The sequence below is a fragment of the Callithrix jacchus genome, chromosome 4 (assembly GCF_049354715.1).
Source record: "Callithrix jacchus isolate 240 chromosome 4, calJac240_pri, whole genome shotgun sequence".
In the NCBI taxonomy this organism is placed as follows: Eukaryota; Metazoa; Chordata; class Mammalia; order Primates; family Cebidae; genus Callithrix; species Callithrix jacchus.
Genome location: NC_133505.1, coordinates 113,767,575 through 113,777,018, shown reverse-complemented (window position 1 = coordinate 113,777,018; position 9,444 = coordinate 113,767,575). Strand labels below are relative to the sequence as shown.

The window sequence follows — 9,444 nt, the reverse complement described above, 5'->3', positions numbered from 1 at the left end:
GGGTTCTTGTCTGCAGACAAGCGTGAACTAGCAGGCCAGGAAGGGCCAGTGCCATTCCTGTAGCTTACTGTCTTTTAAAACTCCTTAGTTCTATTTTTTTTAATGTTTCCCCGGGGTTGGGGGGAGAAAAATGAATACCTCTGTAACAAAAAAAAAATAACAACAGTAGTCATAATAATGAACAAAGCCAAATAAGCACATATAAGTGCAGTTTTTTTTCTTTGAGATTTATTTTTTGTTTGATGAATCTGACACCAGTCAGGGAGAGGAGAATGTTTGTGACCCAGCAGAAAAATACGCCCTCAGAGGAGGGACTGCTGCTTCCTGCCTGGGTGGGTTTGGTGCTGGGGTTGATTTGTTATTATTTTTTCAATTTGTTGCTGGAAGTTTGCCTTTTGTTTACTTTTATAAATCTCTCCCGGGCTTGCGAGCTTCCCCTCCCTCCCGCCTCCCCTTCCCCTGCCCCCAAATTTCATTTTTAAAAAGCGAGCTCGCTCGCCAGGTGTGTCCCCCAAGCTCTCACGGCTCTAATAAATAAGGAGCACCTGTAAAACAGTAGCTTGACTTGTGAAGTGACTCTGTACAAAGGAGAATATAGAAATACAGTATGTACACCGCATCCTCGGGCCCGTGGTGCTTCAAGGCCGGCGCCATGCAGTCCTGGCCCTTCCCACTTGCCACTCACCACCCCTCCTGCTGAGGCTCTGCGGCCTTGTGGGGCGGGGGCACCTGGACCCCTCCAGAGGGAACAATTGCTTTGAGTTAGTAAACAGATACACTGAATCACAAGGTGATTTGATTTTTTTTTTTTTTTTTAGTTTTCTTCCTTTTTTGATTTTTTTCTTAATTTTTTTCTCTTCTTTTCTTTTTTTTTTTTTCTGTACTCATCAGAATGGGATACTCCACAACTGTCTCACCAACTCAGTGCCAGTACACATGCTCTAGAGGACTTCTGGACTCGCAGCTACAACTGTACAAGTGCACACAAGTGAATCTACCCTGTTATCCTCCACCCACTGATTGAGGATCGAATTGCACATTTCTCTTAACCATGACAGGAGAAAGCAAACAGTGAAACAGAATCATGGGTGATCTTTCTCACTTTCCCTCTTGTTTTCATTGGTTTGTCCATACCATTCTAATTATCATGAAAGGGCTCTGCGTATAGAGAGATTGTCTCACTGACTTCCTGGATCACCGAAAACCATCAGGGTTGAAATTTCATCCGAGTCTTTCCTGACGCCCAGCAAATATTCCCCCTCGGATTATTTTACACCTTGAGGGCATTTTGGTCTTCAGTTCAACACTCTTGCTCTGTTCCCAAATGGGGCGCTATTTAGGGGAATTTAAAGAGAAAGCTGAGAAGAATAAACATTTACCGAGTTCTCTTGGCATTCAGTCTCTGAAAAACCACAGTATAAACTATTCATGCTGCTTCTTATATCTGTCAAATCGAAAATTAAAAGCCATAAAAGTGTAACACTGAAAATATGGCATCAAAAAGGATAAAGGTGGCCTTTGTAAAAATAACAAGAAAAGTATATTAGCCAATAAAATATTTTAACTCTTCATTTAAAAGTGCATCCCGGGCAGGACAGAGATGACTCTGAAGCGTTGGGCCTCCAGGACCACCCCTCTCCGCCGTCAAAACGTGAACAGTATAGGTCCAAAACCGTACAATGCAAATCACAATTCTTAGTGTAGCAGCAAAACCACAGTTTTGAAACAGCAAAACAGCAGTTTTTAAAAAGATTAAAAAAAGATTTTTTGTGTGTTCCAATCCATATCATCTTCCAGCCTCAGCCGCTGAGCCTCGAAGTCGGGGCAGGGAGAATACCTACATTGGTCCTTGTGGCTTGTTGGTATTTCGTTTTTTTAAAAAGCCAGGGGTGAAATCCCTAAGTTCCTCTGGGGAGAAGCAGAGATGGTGGCAGCAGGAAGGCTGGGCCTGCTTGGTGGGTCCAAGACGCGAGGGCTTCTCTGGGCTAGAGGCCACCGAGGGAGGGCCGCTTCCTCTGAGATGCTTAATGACAGGAAGCGGCTTTATTTGCTTGAGTTTTAGCCAGAGGGGGTGGTGAGCTGACCAGCTGGTGTCATTGGATGGCGTGACATGGTTTGCTCTGCGCCCTCTCTCCATGAGCATACCCTGTGAGTGAGCGTTCCTGGAAAAAGAGCAGAAGGGGCTGTCAGAATCCACTGGACCGATCCCCCTCCCTCCGCCCAGCTGGGAGGACCCAGGCATGAGTCAGACAGCAGCACACTCTCCAGCCGCCAGTGCAGACCTCAGATGAGCCCCAGAACCACTGCAGCACAGCGTGATTTCAACAGGAGTTTCATTCACGGTCTGCTCGGGTCAGCCCGGCCAGCTTTGTGTGAGGAAATGAAACTCAAGTCGCTTTCTGGAATACCATAATGAGCAGGGTGCACCACGCCCTCACCCAAAGGCCACAGCATCCTTTGCAACCCAGCTACGCTCTCCCTCCACATGACTGCATGCTTACCAGCAGGAGGTTTTTGTTTTGTTTTGTTTTTTTGAGACAGGGTCTCACTCTGTTGCCCAAGCTGGCATGCAGTGGTGCAATCTTGGCTTACTGCTCTGCCTCCCAATTTCAAGTGATTCTCCTGCCTCAGCTTGTAGCTGGGATTACAGGTGTGTACCACCAAACCCAGCTATTTTTTGTGTTTTTAGTTGAGACTGGGTTTCACCATGTTAGCCAGGCTGGTCTCAAACTTTTAGCCTCAAGTGATCTGCCCACCTTGGCCTCCCAAAGTGCTGGGATTACAGGCGTGAACCACCACACCCAGCCCCAGCGGGAGCTCTTCTGAGTCACCCAAGGTCACTCCAAAGCCAGGCGAGGTCATGGGGCGGGGGAGCGAGTAGGGATCGTGGAGCTCCAGACCTCACTCCTGTAATCCCATGTCTCAGCTCTGGTGTTTACTGAAAAGAGAGCCAACAGATTCACTTTTTGGAAAGTGGAAAAGTTACCATGGAGACATATACCTATCTCTAGAAGCTTCCCACAAAGGCAACTAAGCTAGAAGAAATGCTTGCTTTTTTCTGTGTGTGGGTCTTGCCTGTAAAAGGTGAGCCATTCACATCTCTTCACATCCAGAACAAATAGTAGCACCGGACTGGAAGAAAATAAACCAACCAAGAGCCTTGGGGTCCCAGGTCAGAGGGTCTGAACAGGATTTTCCACCAGGAAAGTCAGTTTCTGGGAATGCTCATCCCAACATTCACCAAGACAGGAGGCTCTGCCTCTTTATCCCTGCAGGCTTCTTTCATTTGCTGCCAGTCGCTTGGCTTGAAATACAGCTTCCTGAGGCCCCTCAGTCACTCCCGGAAGCAGCCACTTAGAAGTCGGTCAACTGCACGGCAAAGCCCCAGAGGTCGGGGGCTTGTCTGTTTTGCTTGTGTCTCTACACCCAACTCTTAGCTCAGAGTCTGGCCTGCTGTGGGCGCTTGACACACTGGTCACATGAGTGGGTCAGGCAGCTCTCTTCTGCCATGCCCCAAAACAGCACCTTTTCTTCCTGCCAATAAATGAGGCTGTCAGAAATGTGAATGGGTAAAATTTGGCTAAGGTGAGGTGGTGACAGAGGACTTGTAAACATCTTTACAACTGTTGAGCTTATTCTTAGAACAATGAACAAATAACTTCAGAGAGGTGATAGAATGTAGGACTTGAAGGGACCCCAGAGATAATGCAGTACCATTTCCTCATTTTATAGTGAAGAAATGGAGCCACAAAGAGACCTGGAAACTTGCTCGGAGCGTTTGTAACGTGAATTTAGCAAGAGCGAGAGGAGGTCAAAATGCCCAGTGGGAGGACTAAGTAGGAGCTTGTGCTTTGAACCCTGCTCTCCAAATCCTGGTGTTAATGGCAACGATAATCATCAGCAGCCAAAAACAAGGTTTGAAAATCTCACTGTGCACGACAGGAAATGCCTGAGTTCCCCCAATCACATTAAATCACCAGATCTGTGTGTACTTAATATGTATATTAAATAACCAAAGTGAAAATGCAAAACACCACAAATATGTAATGGGGGTGGAATTACAAGGCCATGGAAACCTTTTCATTTGGCACCGTCAGATTTGGAAATGTGGATATTTATTTCTGAATAAAGAGCTCACATTTGACTATCATTCTTTCTATCTCTTTCTTTCTCAAGCATAAGAGACAATGGAGAGAAGGGATACACAAACAAAAGCACCCAGAGCCACCATCAAATGTGAGGCCACAAAAAATGGAGGAGCTGCAGTGATGACAAGCTCCAAAGCGCCGGGGTCACTTCTTCTGGGGACAATTCTTTTGCATTTAGCAAGCACAACCTGGAAGTTGCTGTGGAGGGAGGAAAGCCATCCCCACCTCTGGGTCTGGAACCAAGAGTGACTGAATCTTGTAGTTAGAGGGGGTCTCCAAATTCTTTCTTGAAAAGGGAGGAGAGAGAGTGTTGAACATTTTCCTCCAATAACTGGAAAACACCACTGTTTCGAATTGCTTACTTACGCTGCGACTGCGTTTTAAATAATGTAGCTTTTTTCTTTAATGCAATCACTGTTTTAAAAAATGAACATTTCTCCCATAAGTTTCTTTATATTCAAATCACCTTTGGACATGGACCAAACATGGACAGCATCAGCCTACTTAAAGAAAATTTCCAGGCTTTCACAAGAGACTGGGTAAAACGGGATTATAATAAGAGCCATTCTGGAACCTTAACTACAGCATTTGCCATCCCAAACACTATAATAATCATTATTATTCTCTGGTATCTATTATTGTCTGGTAAATAATATGTGTTTTCCCCCAAAGTTCTAAAGGGTGCAGCTGCACCACACTCTATTTTTCGCAGCCTAGTCCTGCTGCTTTGAAAAGCTTGCTCACATGAAGCTTATTTTAAGAGAAGCGTAAAGTAGACAATTTGTGCTGTTTCCTTCCCTCTCACCACATACTTGCCATGCCTGGGACACCCACAAAGGCCAGATGGTGGCAGTACAAGTCCCTCTCTGCTGATAACATTTGAGGAGGGGGTGGTATTGAAGGCATCCTCGTTTGTCCTTCTGGCTCTGGCTGGTTCAGGCAGCCCCCTTGTTGGTGACACAGGAATAGACTCGTGTATCAATGGAAATGAAGAACTAAGCTTGGTCTTCACTTCTCTGATATCTATTGGCATGCAAGGTATGAAACCCAAGAGAGTGGGGAGGAAACGAGCTTGGATTTTTAGAAAGTGATCATGGCAGGACGTTCCAGAGTCTGGAGCTGATTCTGTTTTGTCCTTGCCAAGCAGAAGAATCTCACGGAAAAACTGTCCTCCATGTCTAAATGCCTTCATCTGTGCAAAGGGGAAATTACTACAATAAGTGAAAGAGAGATCTGAGTTACAGTCCAACATGCCTCTGACTGACTCCGTGACCTTGAACCTGTTCCTCAGCCACCATCCCCCAGAGCCTTGATTTTTCCTCTGTGCAATGGGGGCCTGGATGAACTTTACTATTATGTATTTTATTTCTCACATGCTGAGATTGTGGAATCTTTTAACAAACGCCCGTATTAAACATGTAGAATTAGAAACTTGCACAACTGGATTTTAATCTGTTACCAGTATGTAAGGAAGCCCTTCAACTTCTGGACCCTGAACTCCAAAATTTCTCATCACACACACACACACACACACACACACACACACACACACACACACACACCCCTATTCTGGAACACCCCTTAAAAGCAGGGGATTCTGGGGAAGTGGCCACACTTGTGCCTCTGGGGTTTTCCTTTGAACTGGGCATTTGTCTGAAGGCAGGATAACAAATCCCTGCAATATGGAGTATCAGACACACACAATTACACAGAAATAAGCCCATTTCTTATGCTGTATATGTCATATATGTACTATGTATGTACCCTGTATGGACACTGGCACCACAAGGCATGGTCTCTACTGGGCATGTATGACCAGCTATCTTCAGAATTCCAGCCTGCCTTCCCCTTTTGGCCAGAGAAATGAAATATTTCTCTTCATGGAATCCTAACTGCACACCAAATGCATCGAGACTCTCTGTCCACCTGGTGAGTCACTTTTCTGTTTCATCAGGGAAGCATGGCCAAGAATGTGATGTAGATACTCATCTTCCTTTACAACACAAAATTTTCCAGAGAATGATAGAGAGCAAAACTGTGCCTGAATACACTCTTTCAATGTTGACACTGTCAAAACACAGCGACTCTCACCTTTACTTCTTTGACCTTTATAGCCTAAGACTTACACCTGGTTGCATTTCATAAAACTTCCAGGCAACCACTTCCAAAAATAAATGTGTGTCCAGAGAAAAATGTCTGTCTAATTCTACATCTCAACATTTCCAAACTAGCTCTTTTGTGGTGGCAGATTCCACCTCTACCAGGAAGCCTGCCTCTATTAATCTAACCCATTTTCCAAACTTGTATTATTTCCTTCCTCAAATACTTTTGTCATTAGCATAATCAAAATCCAGTAGGTCTGACCTGTCTTCCTCATTTAGAAGGTAGGCTCCCAGGCCTGTCATATTTATCCCCAGGAGTCTAAAACCCTGTGGCATCAATTCTATGATGTGCAAGAAGTGCCTGCTGCCAGCCAGCTCGCCTTTGTCCAATTACCCAGGCCCTAGCAGAGATCCACTCACTTGGGCACGTCTGCCCATCACTTATCATAGTTAAATACAGCCATTACGTGCTGGCTGTGGCAACGCTGTTTATCTGGGACAATAACGAGTCCCTGAGGGCCGGATTGCTCTCAGGTAGCCGCAGCTATTCTGGGACACTCACAAGGGTAGAGCCCTGCGGTCAATGAACAGAGCCGCCTGCACTAGCTGATAAACTCGGAGCGTGATGCCAGATAGTGGTCCCCACACCAAACCCTGCCCAGGAAGGAAGGTTTTGCCAAAACACGAGTCCTCTCCTCCATCAACCACTGCTTCATGAAGAGTTTTTAAATGGCTTTTGTGGGATCCAAACTGTTTTCATTTTTGAAGAGGATGATATCTCTTTCCTTATAGTTCATTAACTGATGAAAACACAGGCATAAGGTTGGAGATACTGCAGGTCTGGTTCTGGACCACTGCAATAAAGTGAGCATCGCAATAAAGCAAGTCACATGCATTTTTTTTGTTTCCCAATGCATATAAAAGTTATGTTTAGACTACATTGTAGCCTACTAAATGTGCAGCAGTATTATGTCTGAAAAAAATGTACATTTCTTAATTTAAAATACTTTATTTGTAAAAAAACAAAAACAAAAAAAAATTGCTGGGCCAGGCACAGTGGCTCACGCCTGTAATCCCAGCATTATGGGAGGCCAAGGTGGGCAGATCACTTGAGGTCAGGAGTTCAAGACCAGCCTGACCAACGTGGTGGAACCCCATCTCTACTAAAAATACAAAAATTAGGTAGGCGTGATAGTGGGCACTTGTAATCCCAGCTACTTGGGAAGCTGAGGCAGGAGAATTGCTTGAACGTGGGAGGTGGACGTTGCAGTGAGCTGAGATCACACCACTGCACTCCAGCCTGGGCAACTAAGTGAGACTCCATCTCAAAAAAAAAAAAAAAAGCTAACAATCATCTAAGCCTTCAGCGAATCATAACCTTTTTGCTGGTGGAGAGTCATGCCTTGATACTGGTGGCTGCTGACTAATCAGGGTGGTGGTTACCAAAGGCTGGGGTGGCTGTAGCCATTTCTTAAACTAAGACAACAATAAAGTTGCCACATTGATTGATTCTTCCTTTCAGAAAGGATTTCTCTGTGTCATGCCATTCTACCTACAGTAGAACTCTTTCAAAACTGGAGTCAATCCCTGCTGCTGTTTTATCAACTGAGTTTATGGAATATTCTAAATCCTTTATTGTAATTTCAACATTGGTCACAGTATCTTTACCAGGAGCAGATTCTATTTCTAGAACCAATTTTCTTTGTTCATTCATAAGACACAACTCCTCATCTGTTCAAGTTTGATCATGAGATTTCAACAATTCAGTCACATATTTAGGATCCACTTGTAGTTCTCTTGCTATTTCCATCATATCTGCAGTTACTTTCTCCACTGGAGTCTTGAATCCTTCAAAGTCATTCATGAGCACTGGCATCAACTCCTTCCAAACTCCTGTTAATGTTGATATTTGACCTCTTCCAATGAATCACAAATGTGAATGGCATCTAGAATGGTGAATCCTTTCCAGAAAATTTTCAATGTACTTTGCCCAGATCCGTTAGAGGCATCACTATCAATGCCAGCTAGAGCCTAATGAAGTGTATCTCTTAAATGATAAAACTTGAAAGTCAAAATTCCTCCTTGATTCATGGGCTGCAGAATGAATATTGTGTTAACAAGCACGAAAATGTTAATTTCTTTGTATCGCTCCATCGGAGCTCTTGGATGACCAAGTGCACTGTCAATAAGCAGTAATGTTTTGAAAGGATTATTTTTTTCCGAGCAGTGGGTCTCAACAATGGGTTGAAAATATTCAGTAAACCATGGTGTCAACAGACATGTGGTCACCCAGGCTTTGTTGTTCCACTGATAGAGCTCAAGGAGAGTAGTTTTAGAATAATTCTTAAAGGCCCTAGGATTTTCAGAACAGTAAGTGAACACTGGCTTCTACTTAAAGTCACTGGCAGCATTAGACCCTACCAAGAGAGTCAGCCTGTCCTCTGAAGCTTCAAAATCAAGCATTGACTCCTCTCTAGCTGTGAAAGTCTTAGATGGCATCTTCTTCCAATATAAAGCTGTTTCATCTACATTGAAAATCTGTTGTCTAGTGTAGTCATCTTCATCAATGATCTTAGCTAGATCATCTGGGCAGTTTGCTGTAGCTTCTACATTAGCACTTGCTGCTTCAGCTTGCACTTTGATGTTGTGAAGACAGTTTCTTTCTTTAAAGCTCAGGAACCAACTTCTGCTAGCTTCAAAAATCTTTTTCTGAAGCTTCCTCCCCTCTCTGAGCCTTCACAGATGAAGAGAGGTAGGGCCTTGCTCTGGATTAAGTTTTGGATTAAGGAAATATTGTGGTCGGTTTGATCTTCTATCCAGACCACTCAAATTTTCTCTATATCAGCAATAAGGCTGTTTTGCTTTCTTATCATTTGTGTGTTCACTGGAGTAGTGCTTTTATTTATTTATTTATTTAGAGACAAGATCTCACTCAGTCACTCAGGCTGGGTGTAGTGACATGATCACAGCTTACTGTAGCCTCAACTTCCCAGGCTCTGGTGATCCTCCCACCTCAGCCTCCTGAGTAATTGGGACTACAGGTGTGCACCATCACATCCAGCTAATTTTTCATATTTTTTATAGAGACAGGGTTTTGCCATGTTTCCCAGGCTGGTCTTGAACTCCTGGGCTCAAGTGATCTGCCAGCCTCAGTCTCCCAAAGTGCTGGATTATTACAGGCTTCAGCCATTGTG

The 9,444-nt window shown here is 44.2% G+C and overlaps 1 protein-coding gene across 2 annotated transcripts in view; it reads right to left on the bottom strand.

The window, feature by feature from the left end:
* Window positions 1-203: 203 nt before the first annotated feature.
* The window catches only part of SOBP (sine oculis binding protein homolog), a 167,833-nt gene continuing 158,592 nt past the window's right edge, over window positions 204-9,444 (bottom strand). For both annotated transcript variants that reach the window (XM_078369894.1, XM_078369895.1), the window contains one exon: window positions 204-2,162. The gene's annotated coding sequence lies outside the window, so the exon portion shown is untranslated. The remainder of the gene's footprint in view (window positions 2,163-9,444) is intronic.